Source organism: Dunckerocampus dactyliophorus, chromosome 14, assembly GCF_027744805.1.
Source record: "Dunckerocampus dactyliophorus isolate RoL2022-P2 chromosome 14, RoL_Ddac_1.1, whole genome shotgun sequence".
In the NCBI taxonomy this organism is placed as follows: Eukaryota; Metazoa; Chordata; class Actinopteri; order Syngnathiformes; family Syngnathidae; genus Dunckerocampus; species Dunckerocampus dactyliophorus.
In genome coordinates, this window is record NC_072832.1 from 6,800,001 (window position 1) to 6,812,570 (window position 12,570).

The 12,570-nt window shown below is 43.4% G+C and overlaps 1 protein-coding gene and 1 long non-coding RNA gene across 3 annotated transcripts in view; one reads left to right on the plus strand and one right to left on the minus strand.

The window, feature by feature from the left end:
* Positions 1–12,570, minus strand: part of cdh11 (cadherin 11, type 2, OB-cadherin (osteoblast)) — an 89,030-nt gene that overhangs the window by 39,552 nt on the left and 36,908 nt on the right. For both annotated transcript variants that reach the window (XM_054798259.1, XM_054798258.1), the window contains exon 2: positions 5,729–5,784. The gene's annotated coding sequence lies outside the window, so the exon portion shown is untranslated. The remainder of the gene's footprint in view (positions 1–5,728; positions 5,785–12,570) is intronic.
* Positions 1–12,570, plus strand: part of LOC129193719 (uncharacterized) — a 61,295-nt gene that overhangs the window by 11,215 nt on the left and 37,510 nt on the right. The window lies entirely within an intron of this gene.

Below are 12,570 nucleotides of genomic sequence, written 5' to 3' on the forward strand. Positions count from 1 at the left end.
GTGATGACCTCCTTTTCGTTTGTGTTACAGTGTCAAAACAAACATTTTTATGGGTGCCTCAGTTACTCGTGGTGGTCCTGGAGAAAAGCGGGGTTCTGCTGTATTAGCACTTTTTTGCTAACAAGCTAGTACATAACCAGTAATGAATTCACGTGTCAAAGGAAAAATAGTGACACGTACATACTTGAGTATGCTCTTAAAAGGCTTTTGTAAACCAAAATGTTGGCTTGTTGTATTGAAAAATTGCAATTGCTGTCCACCTTTTCTACAAAATGAAAAGAGAGATAAATAAGTGAGTCCATGGCGCATTTGGGTTTTTGTGGGCCAAATAAAATGTCTGGCCCAATTTGGCCCACAGGCCTTGAGTTTGACACCTGTGATTTGCAGTTTGATCAACACTTTAACCAAAGGAGTCAATAAATTCATCACAATTTAAGGAGGAGATTGAGTTTTCACTGCTAAAAACACAACTAAAATCTCTGCCGCTATAAATGAAACAAAGGTATCCTAGTGGGACGCAATTATATAGCGAGGAGGGGTCCCGCCAGTAAACTCTAATTTAGTGTGTGTGAGTTAGAGTAGGATGTAGTAAAAAAGCAACGCCGCAGTCTCCTCATGAAAAACCGTGAATTACTGTGCCTCGCTGGAGCAGCGAAGTGGCCGTTAAGCAGCGTCCGGCGGGGCGTCCGTTCATCTTATTAGCAAAAAGCTCGTTAAAGGTGGGCAGCTGCGGGGGGTGGAATTGGCGGAGCGTGACGCTGCAGGTGGTGAGGTGGTGGCAAAGGAAGCACAGAGGATTTGTGTCCGGCTCGGCCGTGTGTGGAGCTCTGACATGACGACTGGAGAGGAAAGATATTAGAATATGAAACAGAGTGAGATATCACAGAGGAGGCTGCATGGAAATCCTCTTTTTTTCCTCCCCCCTCAGAGAAAAGAGTTAATCCTCAAGGGCTTACATTTGTTTTTTCCTCTCTGCTTGTGTATTCCTCTATCTGATATCTTTGACTCCTGTGTGCTTACCCGTCAGCCATATTTGAATACGCTCCTCCACCCCTCCCACAGGCCTTTCTCCCTCACCCTCCTCATCCTCAGTGTTTCCGAGCAGGTCTTCCTGGTTTTTTACGCTACAATCCCAACGCGTTCTTCTACTTTTGTTTTTTCTTCTGCCTTTTGATTCTACTAAGAACAATAAACAACAGTTGAGTGATGCTCAAGCTACCACGTCGTGTTTGCATGAGCACAACCCAAAGAAACTGACGTTTTTTCATATGAAATGTAATGGTATTTGCAAAGCTCCAAAATCTTTTGTGCGTGTGTGTGTGTGTGTGTGTGGCTGCTGCAGCTTTAGGGAAGCCAAGTGGAATTTATTCCCCTGGCGGCCCCTTTTTTTCTATTTTTTCTTTTCAGCACGCCTTTAAAGCCGGGCCACAGGTTTTTATTGATGTGTGCTCTCCGGTATCTCACTCTCCATCAGTCAGCCAGCAGGCTAATCAATACGGGTAGAGGGCATTAAAACTTACCCCGGCTGCTGCAGTTTGTGTGAATCCTCCCTCACCAATAATAATAATACCCGCCGCTTATCATGCCTGCCAGACGCCCGTCACTGTCACATTTCTGACGCTAATGGCAGCTGGAGCTTGCAGGGGAAGTTCTCATATTTAGCTATAGCAGAGGTGTCCAAACTTTTTCCACCGAGGGCCGCGTACACAAAGATTGAAGGATGTGCGGGCCCAGTTGATAAATTTTGTACATTTAAAAATGCTAAAAGCAGTCCCTTGTCGGTCAATATATGCTAAGCTATCTGAACAAAACATCCACATCTATAGCTAATAATAGCTAATGATATATCACATTAATATTTAATTCATTTTATTTGTATACATGAGAGTGTAAAAAAATGAGCTAAAAATGGCCCGGGAGCTGCAATTTGTACTGCTCACGAGGCTCACCAGACAATTCATTTAGTACACCTGCGCAGCCTACCACATCCATCATTTTTCTATACCGCTTATCCTCATTAGGGCCTTGTGGGTATACAGGAGCCTATCCCAGCTGACTTCGGGCGAGAGGCGGGGCACACCCTGGACCAGTCGCCAGCCAATCGCAGAGCACATATAGACAATCATTCACACTCACATTCATACTTATGGACAATTTAGAGTCTCCAGTTAACCTAACATGCATGTTTTTGGAATGTGGGAGGAAAAGAAACCCACACACACACACAGGGAGGACCAAGATTCGAACCCAGATCTTCCCGATCTCCTTACTGTGTGGCCAACATGCTAACCACTAGGCCACCCAGCCTAATGCAATCAAAACAAATTCAATATTTATATATAAATATAATAATGCTGAATTTTGATTGTTTCCATGCAGATTCAGAGATCAATGATGATGAAGTAGAGAACGGACGGAATCAGATGCAGACTCCTAAACCGATGATAGAGTGAACGCAAAATCAGAGAAAAACAAAACATTTGTCATCTGTTTTTACACACACACACACACACACGCATACACACTGGACCTTTTATCACTTTGCCATGTTGTCATGGTGACAGAAGAGGTCGTCTGGATGAATGCCTGCTTTTATGGGATACACGCTGAGATGAGGGCGGGGGTCGCCGGGTTAAATGTCCAATCGGCAGACAGTGTGTCAAAAACAAAGATGGCTTGTGAATTAACAGCATTTAGCTGCATTTATACAGCACGCTTCATATCGAGAGAACTTTCTATGTAAGTTCCATTCATGCACGCTGTACTTGTGGCTGAATGATGACGTCACAGTGTTTAGTGTGGTAGTTCGGTGTGTCCCACAGGACTGCAATCTATTTGTGGCCGTGGGTCGCAGGGGGGTTGATGGCATAAATTTGGATAATTAGCCATGATGCTGGTGCATGTAATTTTAACGGATGCTGTAGGAGAGACCAATAAAGTTGTGTATAAATGAACTTTCCTTTTTCTACGTCGCAAACAAGACAGAGACGCCTGCGTAGCCTACTGAGTGCTTCGAGATGGCTCCACACCAGCACCCGCCGCTCGTTGAGAAGATATTTGCTTTCATGTCAGTCTCTAATGAGACCAGACAGTGGCTTAATTTGTTGTTGGTATCTAGAGGGGTCTGAATACTACTACTACTACTAATAGGCGTGCAATGGTACGGCCTCCTCTGCAGTTCGGTCGCTATTCGGTCCAGTAAGAGTACAAAATCCAAGCCATTAAACTACCAATAAATAAAATCATTCAATAAAAATCAGCATAAACGTGCAACATAATGAGAAAATGCTAAAATGTTGGCGCTAATAGTGCAAAGCTGACACGCAGGTTTTTTTTTTTTTTTAATACAGTGGTGTGAAAAAGTGTTTACCCCCATCCTGAGTTCTTATTTTTTTTGCATGTTTGCCACACTTAAATGTTTCAGATTGTCATTTAAATGTTAGACAATGACAACGCAGCTGAACATGAATGAAATGCAGTTTTTAAATGAAATGTTTTATTATTAAGGGAGAGAAAAAATCCAAACCTACATGGCCCTGTGTGAAAAAAGTGACCCCCCCCCCCCGTTAAAACATAACGTAACTTCGAGATTAATTGATATCTCTCAGTGTGGCAAAGGTTATAAAGCCATTTCTAACGCTTTGGGACTCCAGCAAACCGCAGTGAGAGCTATTATCCACAAATGAAAACGAAAACATTCAACACAACAGTGGTGAACCTTCCCACAGGTGGCGGGCCAACCAAAATTACCCCAAAAGCGCAGCAATGACTCATCCAAGAGGTCACAAAAAAACCCACAACCACATCCAAAGAAATATAGGCCTCACTTGCTTCAGTTAAGGTCAGTGTTCATGACTCCACCGTAAGAAAGACACTGGGCAAAAACGGCCTGCATGGCGGAGTTCCAAAACGAAAACCACTGCTGAACAAAAAGAACAGGCTCGTCTCAATTTTGCCAGAAAACCTCTTGATGAGCCCCAAGACCTTTGGGGAAATACTCTGTGGTCTGACTAGACAAAAGTTGAACTTTTTGGAAGGTGTGTGTCCCATTACATCTGGCGTAAAAGTAACACCGTATTTCAAAAAAAGAACATAGCCACAGTAAAATATGGGGGTGGTAGTGTGATGGTCTGGGGCTGTTTTGCTGCTTCAGCACCTGGAAGAGTTGCTGTGATAAATGGAACCATGTTCATTTCTGCTCTCTACCAAAAAATCCTTAAGGGGAACGTCCGGCCATCTGTTCGTGACCTCAAGCTGAAATGAACTTGATCCACAATGAATGATCCAAAACACACCAGCAGGTCCACCTCTGAGTGGCTGAAGAAAAACAAAATGAAGACTTTGGAGTGGCCTAGTCAAAGTCCTGACCTGAACTCTATTGAGATGCTGTGGCATGACCTTAAAAAGGCGCTTCATGCTGGAAAACCCTCCAATGTGGCTGAATTACAACAATTCTGCAAAGATGGTTAGGCCAAAATTCCCCCACAGCGCTGTAAGAGACTCATTGCAAGTTATCACAAACACTTGATTGCAGTTGTTGCTGCTAAGGGTGGCCCAACCAGTTATTAGGTTTAGTTGGCAATCACTTTTTCACACAGGGCCATGTGGGTTTGGATTTTTTTACTCCCTTAATAATAAAACGTTTCATTTAAAAACTGCATTTTGTGTTCAGTTGTGTTGTCATTGACTAATATTTAAATTGGTTTGATGATCTGAAACATTTAAGTGTGATAAACATACCAAAAAAAAAAAAGGAATCAGGAATTTTCACACCTCTGCATAGCTTTTCAGTATGCGGCCCCCGATGGAAAAAGTTTGTACCCCTACCTGTGATGTACACTGTTTCACTTTATGCTTCAGATGCTGAATTCCTGTCAGGCTTGATTTATTTCTATTATTTCACATCTAAACGGTCTCCTGTAATGGATTGTCTGAGTTCAGATGCTCCACTTGAAGTAGAGAACAACTCATGATAATGAATCCAGTATACATTTATGACAGCAAACATGGATCAAAAAGCTTCTTTCCGAGTAAATATGTGTGTGAATAATGGTGAATAAAATAGCTTGTGACATTTTAGCCAGTAAAAAATGTAGCCTGAATCCATTTAGGGTTTGAAGTTTGGGAAAGGGTGCTTTTAGACGTTGAAAAACTTCCTGCTCCCTATTCTCCCTTTTCTCGCCTGCATTTGAAGGATTAGAAGTTGCCGCGCTCTGAAATAGTCTTGTCAGCCTGCCAGCCGCTGATAAGCACTCAGAGGATCGATTAGATCTACCTTTTTTAATCTATTCAACTCTTGCAGGCCGATGGGAGGAATGTAATGCTAGTAAAGGAGATGTGACTTTGTCATGGCGTCACCGAAGGGCAAACCTTGTTTTATTGTTGTTTGTTTTTCAACATAAGATCATATAACGTCTGTTTTTACAAGTCCTCGCTGGAGGCGAACGTTTCCAGTTCATTTTCTGTGAAGCATGGAGGGCAAAGTGAGGAAGAAAGAAGTGGATGGAGGAGAAAAGCACAAAAAAAAACATGAAAAAAGAGAAAATGGCCTCCTTTCAGTCGTCACTTTCACTCAGGCTCCGTGTGAGGGAGGAAGCAAGTTTAACGGAATGCTAAACAGGCAAGTGGCCCGGCGCGTCAATGTCAATTCACAGGCCTTTTGATTACACACACACACACACACACACACACACAGAAACAGCAGAGAGGTAAAAATGTCGGAACCCACCTTTAGCTCATTACTAGCGTCACATCCAATGAAGCTTCTCTCTGCTTACGGACTGCCTGAGGAGAGAAGAAGAGGACGGAGCGTTAACCTTTTGTGTCCATTAAAAGTGCTTCATTATGTTATTGGATGCCACCATAAATACAACAAGCACAAATTAAGTAAGGAGGTGAAATAGTAGCATAAATGTAAAATCTAAAAATAACAATCAGCTGTCAGATGCTCCTCTCATGAGATCTGCCGGTAATCGTTTGTGAAATAAAAAAAAAAAAAAAAAAGTCAATCCGCTAAGTAGCAGACTGACGGTGCAGTGGTTAGAGAGTTTTAAATTGCGTTCACATTGCTGTCGGGACGCGTGTATCGCATCGCGCCGCGTGTCAAAGCAAGCACGTCGACTTTATGCATGACTGGAGCCGCTGAGACGCAACACAAATATATTTTATTATTCATGTGCACCCTGCTCAAATTCACCAGGCTGCTTCCTGCGTGTGACAAATATTGTTTTGAAATATTCAATGTTACATTTAAGTAAGTTCGGCTTCTTCCTGCTCCTTTTCTGACATGTTGAACTGTGCAAATGTAAACCAGAGATGCGCTTCAGTGTAACTTTTGTTCAAAAATAAAACCACGGTACAAAGATTGGACAATTAGCCATCAGTCCACGGCGGCAAGATGTTGACACTTGCTTCCTTCTTGGCACCCAATCGTACAAAAACATTTCATATATTGCTATAACATTGAGATGCATTTAAATAATGATGAAAAACACAAAAATGTCTCATCTCTCATCTCTCATCACTGCAATTACTTGCTACCTTATTTCACTCAAACAAGAAATATGGACTAGTTTTGGGTCATAACCCCATGTTTGTTCTTGCACACGGCAATGTGGTCACATAAGAATTTATTAGAACCTTGTACAAAAAGTCAACAACTCTATTTCGTTCCTTTGCCATGCCACAAATATAACAAGCAGGCTGTGTCGAAAACACCGTACACACCATATTTGCCATATTGACCTAATATTTTGATATAAAAGCCCTTCAAGTAAACCATACAATAATGATACAGACCTTGGTTTTAAGGTCATGGCTCAGTTCATCGTGGGTACAGTAAGGGAACAAAATGCAAAACATAAAACTTAGCTTTTTTAGGAACAGATTTCATGATTTTTAAAATGAAACATGAATTGCTTGCAGGCAATTCTCCAAATAGAAAATTAAAATAATTGAAAACCCCTTTTCCCCGTCTCTACTGAACAATGGCGACACACATTTACATATTTCATCGGGACAGCCGAGTGTTTAACAATGGAAATGAGTTTTCAAGCTCTGACTTGTCCTTGGCACTATCATTAAGCCATGACTCCCGCTAACCAAAGTCTGGACTGTGTTGCTGTGTTGCTGCTTTTGCTTACGGAGTAGACACTTGACTGTATCTTGGGGCAGTTACACTTTCTGTCCCTCACTGAATGTGTATCATGCGAGAGCACCTCTGTACCATTCAGAGTACAGTGTTCCCTCGTGTATCTTGGGAGATAGGTTACCAAAATAGCCCGCAATAAGTGAAATCCACAAAGTAGCCAACTTGGTTTACAATTTATTAGATATGTTTTAAGGCTGTAAAACCCCTCACCATACACTTTATACACTTTTCTCAGACAGGCATCATTTTCTCACATTTCTCTCTTGTTTAAACACTCTCAAAATTCAAATTCTGTTTGAATTTTTATGATCAACCTACTAGGTTGGTCCTGGCGCTGTTCGGCTGTAGCGTTTTTGTATCTTTTGTTAAAATGGTTAATGGCACCTAAAAGCCAGTTAGCTGCTGCTGCTGCTTCTTCTGCTGCAAGCAGCTCACACGGTTAGCTGGTTTGCCATTGACCACCACAGGAAACTGCAGAAGACAATGGGCGGGCTTTCCCTTAGCCAATAAAGACGCAGAACACAATGCGTGGGTTCTCCTTTAGCCAATCAGGACTGTTGTGGCTCTACAGGCACATAAACACACACTGAGATGAGGTGGAGGGCCAATATCTTTACTCTAGCTGCACACATCTTCAACTCTCATGAGTATACAACACCCTCTACTGGTGGCAATAGAAAATACAATAACAGACACAACAGAGACCGATAGATCGCTCTAATACACCACAACGATGCAGAACACAATGCGCTTTCATGCGCTGTAAATAAAAATAAAAATTGCACTTAAACAGCCAGTCCGGAAAAGGTGAACTGCGGGGTTGTGAGGGAACACTGTATTCCATACCGAACCATCTTACAAATACATGTACTGTTACAGCGTTGTAATACTATATCAGCATATTGTGTTTTCGTATGCTATGTTTATTGGTTCTAGGCTGTATCTGTATCATACTGAGATCCGTACTTGACGTATGAGAACTCATTGTGTACTTCATGAATTGGCCGGTGAGTGTAGCTATAAGAAGAAACAAATCCTGTCCCAGACTAGGGGTTATTTTCGAGTAGCCACGGCTGTTTTAGCTTCCACTGCTTTATCCGTAAGAGCAGGGGTGTCCTCAGCAACTGCACCTCCATCAGTCAGCTCGCAGTGAGACGCCCTCCAGCGAGCAGCTTAACCTCGAAACGTCCCGCTGGAGCCCAGCGGCTGCACTGAGTACCTCCGCCGGGACGTTGTGAGTGAGTGAGTATGATTTGTTCAAACACTGACTGGCTGGAAGAGAGCTGGAAGGCTCCAAGCTTCATGCTTCTACTAACTAGACAGACGTGAAGACCAACAATGACATTAAACGTCAGCCACAGTGTAAGTCTTCATTATGCAGTATGAAGTATAGTCACTATGCTGGCTTTCCTGATGGCGTCTTGATTCTGTTATAGCTCTTCGGCAGGGGCTGTGCACGTGATTTGCAATTCTCTGCCAAAACACTGGGGCAGTGTTTTCCTGAGAGTGAGCAACCACTCGTTGACTAGCTATTTAGCTTCCTGTGTAGTAGTAGAAGTAGTAGTGAATAATGGCGACTGAAGAGACATCCAGATTGTTGTGGGAGCTGGGTCTAATAGACTAAAATGGCACTTTCGCAGGAGGTAAAAACAGGAAATTATGTCACAGGTCTACGTCGCAGTTGACGCAAGTTTAGATTTTTTTGGTGGTGCATATCAGGCTCCGCCGGGGGTGTTTGGAAGGGGAGGAGTGAGATGGCGTGGCTTATGTGGGAACCGTGACGCTGTAGCATAATGAAGCCTTAAGTGACACCTAGCATCATATAATCAGCATGTACACTTAAATAAAGAGAATCATTTGCAATATAAACTCTTTGAAGCCTCACGTATCTCTACTGAGTGGCGTCCGTGTCACCGTTCTTGTCCGCGTAGATGATGGAGTTGACTGCGGCCCGAAGGTGACGCCTCACAAAATTGATTTTCGGCCACGGCGCGCTGTTGAGAAAGCGCCTGAGACAACGGTGTCAATACTATAAAACGTCGCCTGTGTGAATTGTGCAATGCATGAATTAAAACGTGTGTATTGATCGCCGCCTGCCACTGTTTGTGCTGTGTTCAAGTTTGATTGCGAACACGTTTAGTATTGATTCATTTCTATGCATTCCTACCACAAAATCCATTAAAAAATAAAATAAAAAATGAAGTCCACCTGGCTTTGAATGGCCTGTGGAGAGTGCCCCTGTAGTCTTTGGGGACTAAACACCACTCCAAGCAATAATATGTAATAATCACACCAGCGTCAAGGCAATTGTGGTGATACACTGCTTCAAAATGAAGAGAGTGGTGGCTCTTTGCTTGCCATTGCCACCTTTATAGCACCTAACTAAATATTGTTCAGAATATTGGTGAACCGGGCAGGACACTTCATTGTGTAGCTGCAGGAAAAGTACACTTCCCACCTGTAGGGGGAGCAAAACTCCAGTGAAATGATTCCTTCTTGCTGCTTTTAAGATCAGTGTTAAGATGTGAGTCATGTGATGGAGCAGCAGCTATGAGATGATGACACGATCATTTCAGCATAATTTCTTTGCCTAGCAACACCACACTTCTAGTAATGCTTTTCTAACGTGTGCAGATGTCTCACGCACGCACGCGCGCGCACACACACACACACACACACACACACACACACACACACACACACACACACACACTTCAAGAGCTTGAAACCTCGGCCATGAGTGTTGCGCTGTCATTAGCTAAAAGGCCTGAGGCTGGAGTGAGACCAGAATAATTATTCTGATTATAGTCCTCCAACTGAGCTCTATCCAAACAAATTACGCTCCCCCGGATTAAAATCTGCTGCTTCTATATCGAGATGCTAGGATTTATGACATCAGATCAGCCAATTGAGGTCTCAGCCAGAACCGTCGTGGGTGTTTGGTTTGGCTGAAGTGTGAGGACGTTTTGAGCTTCATATTTAACTCTCATGACACTGCTTCTGAATACCAGGCTGGCATTAAAAAAAGGTTCTTCTCACTGGAATGTCAACACTGCTTTTCTTCAAACTAGCATCACAAGAACATCGTGTCACAGCCATCTTTTATTTTTGTCTGCTCTGCCTGCACTTGTGGCGTGTTTTGTTTTTCCACATTTGCGTCCACCATTTGTTTCCACCATTGAGTCCATACGTTTGGCCTTGCTGGAGGTCATCTTAAGTTGACTGGTCAATGGAAAGTGGAGATTAAAACACAATAAAAATGACTTTGTTGGCGAAACATCCAGAACAGAGACAGACAGGGTGGAAACGCATAAGTATCTTAACAATCCCCCAATTATACCCAATCAGCCTCTCCAATCCCAGCAAATGTTGACGTGACCGTTGCTATAGTCTACCATTGTGTTCTGTCTTCCTCTTCAGCTGTCCAGTTTTACATTTTCCTTTTCAGCTGTTTAAGTGAGTATTTTAATTTTGTTCATGTTTTTTCCCTTCCTCCGTGAATCACCACCTTATCGTGGTGGAGGGGTTTGAGTGCCCGAGTGATCCTAGGAGCTGTGTTGTCTGGGGTTGTATGCCCCTGGTAGGGTCTTCCAGATCAATCTTCAGCCCCCCTGGGAAAGTCTATTCCAGGGTGCTGGAAAGAACGGTACGACTGTTAGTCAAACCTCGGTTACAGGAGGTGCAATGTGGTTTTCGTCCCGGTGGCGGAACACTGGACCAGCTGCACATCCTTGCAAGGATACTGGAGGGTACATGGGAGTTTGCCCAACCAGTCTACATGTGCTTTGTGGACTTGGAAAAGGCATTCAACCGTGTCCCTCGCGGTGTCCTGTGGGGGTGCTCCGGGAGTATGGGATTGGTGGCGCGCTACTAAGTGCCATTCAGTCTTTGTACGACTGGAGCAGGAGCCTGGTTCGCATTCCTAGTAGTAAGTCGAGCCTGTTTCCAGTGGACGTTGGCCTCCACCAAGGCTGCCCTTTGTATTTTAGACTCAACATCTGTCTTTCTTCAAGCGCCGTTGTTCACTAGCGACGAAGGAAGATAATAGGGGTGTCATGAGAGACACTGTTGACAAGACGAGATGATACACTAGATTGGGTCTACGAGAACGAGATGAGACAAGATTTTAACATTACTTTTTAAGAAAAAATATAAAAATATATATGACAATATAATGGTGAATGGCTGTCTATATGTGCCCTGTGATTGGCTGGCGACCAGTCCAGGGTGTACCCTGCCTCTCACCCGAAGTCAGCTGGGATAGGCTCCAGCATACCCTCGCAAACTCTAGTGAGGATAAGTGGCATGGAAAATAGATATGACAATATATTTCAATCTACTAATTGAATTTCTACTACCTTATACTCTTCTGCACTCTGTGTGTATGCTACTGGCCCCGCCTCCACCCACCGAGACAAAGACACTGTATGACTGACAAAATGGCTCATTCCATTGATGCCCATTGTTCTGTGGAACAAACGTGCCAAGGTGCTGAAACCAATGCACAGAGTTAACTCTTTTCCTTCCTGTTTGGAGGAGTGAGACAAGGAAAACAGACACGCATGCACATGGCAATATTTTGTCACGTTTTGATCTTGTGAGATTTAGTGACACGAGATCTTGTGACAGCCCTAGAAGCTAACAAGCTACACTCCCCTCCAAAAGTTTGGGAACACCTGCACCTACACTGCCACCTTTTGGAGGGGAGTGCAAATAGTCAACAAGTGTCACAGTTGCTCACCGAGATGGTTCGCTGAAAATCATCTCCAATGGAGGACTTCAAAAGGTTTGCAATGGTGTTGGAAGGGACGCAGTGCAGAATATACAGAAGCATAACCCAACATTTTATCTCAATTTTTTAAATTTGCAGGTGAAAATGTAGTTGTAAATGTCCACAAAGAAGCGTCTCCATCTCGCCATTACTTAATGTGTCCTTGATTCCTCAAAACTTCCATTCAGCGGACGTAACCTTAGTGCTGCTGCGTTAGCAACTTTGTAATGGACGCACTGAGATCACAAATTGTAAATTAAAGCATCGACGGAATGCGGAAGAGGTCTTGTAACGCTTCTGAGTTTTATACCCTGCGTGGCTTAGGTTAAATGACGCAAGCAGAAAAAGACAGCAGGGGGTCAGCACGATGAACAGCTGGTTGACACACACACACACGCACACGTGCACACACAGAATCAGATTTTACCTTATGCATGAACAATCATGCCAATTTTAACGAGCACCGTAACGACGTCATCTTATTTTTAGTCTCATATAGTCCTCCATCGCTTTCTCAGTGAGCGTCCTCTTCCTCCTCTACTTCACCTGACTCACTGCCTGCTCTCAAGTAAATAAAAAGCTCACATGAGCTGAAGTGGTTCGTAACTATTATTCATCCTCAGACGTCCCGACGCCCACGTTGCTAACA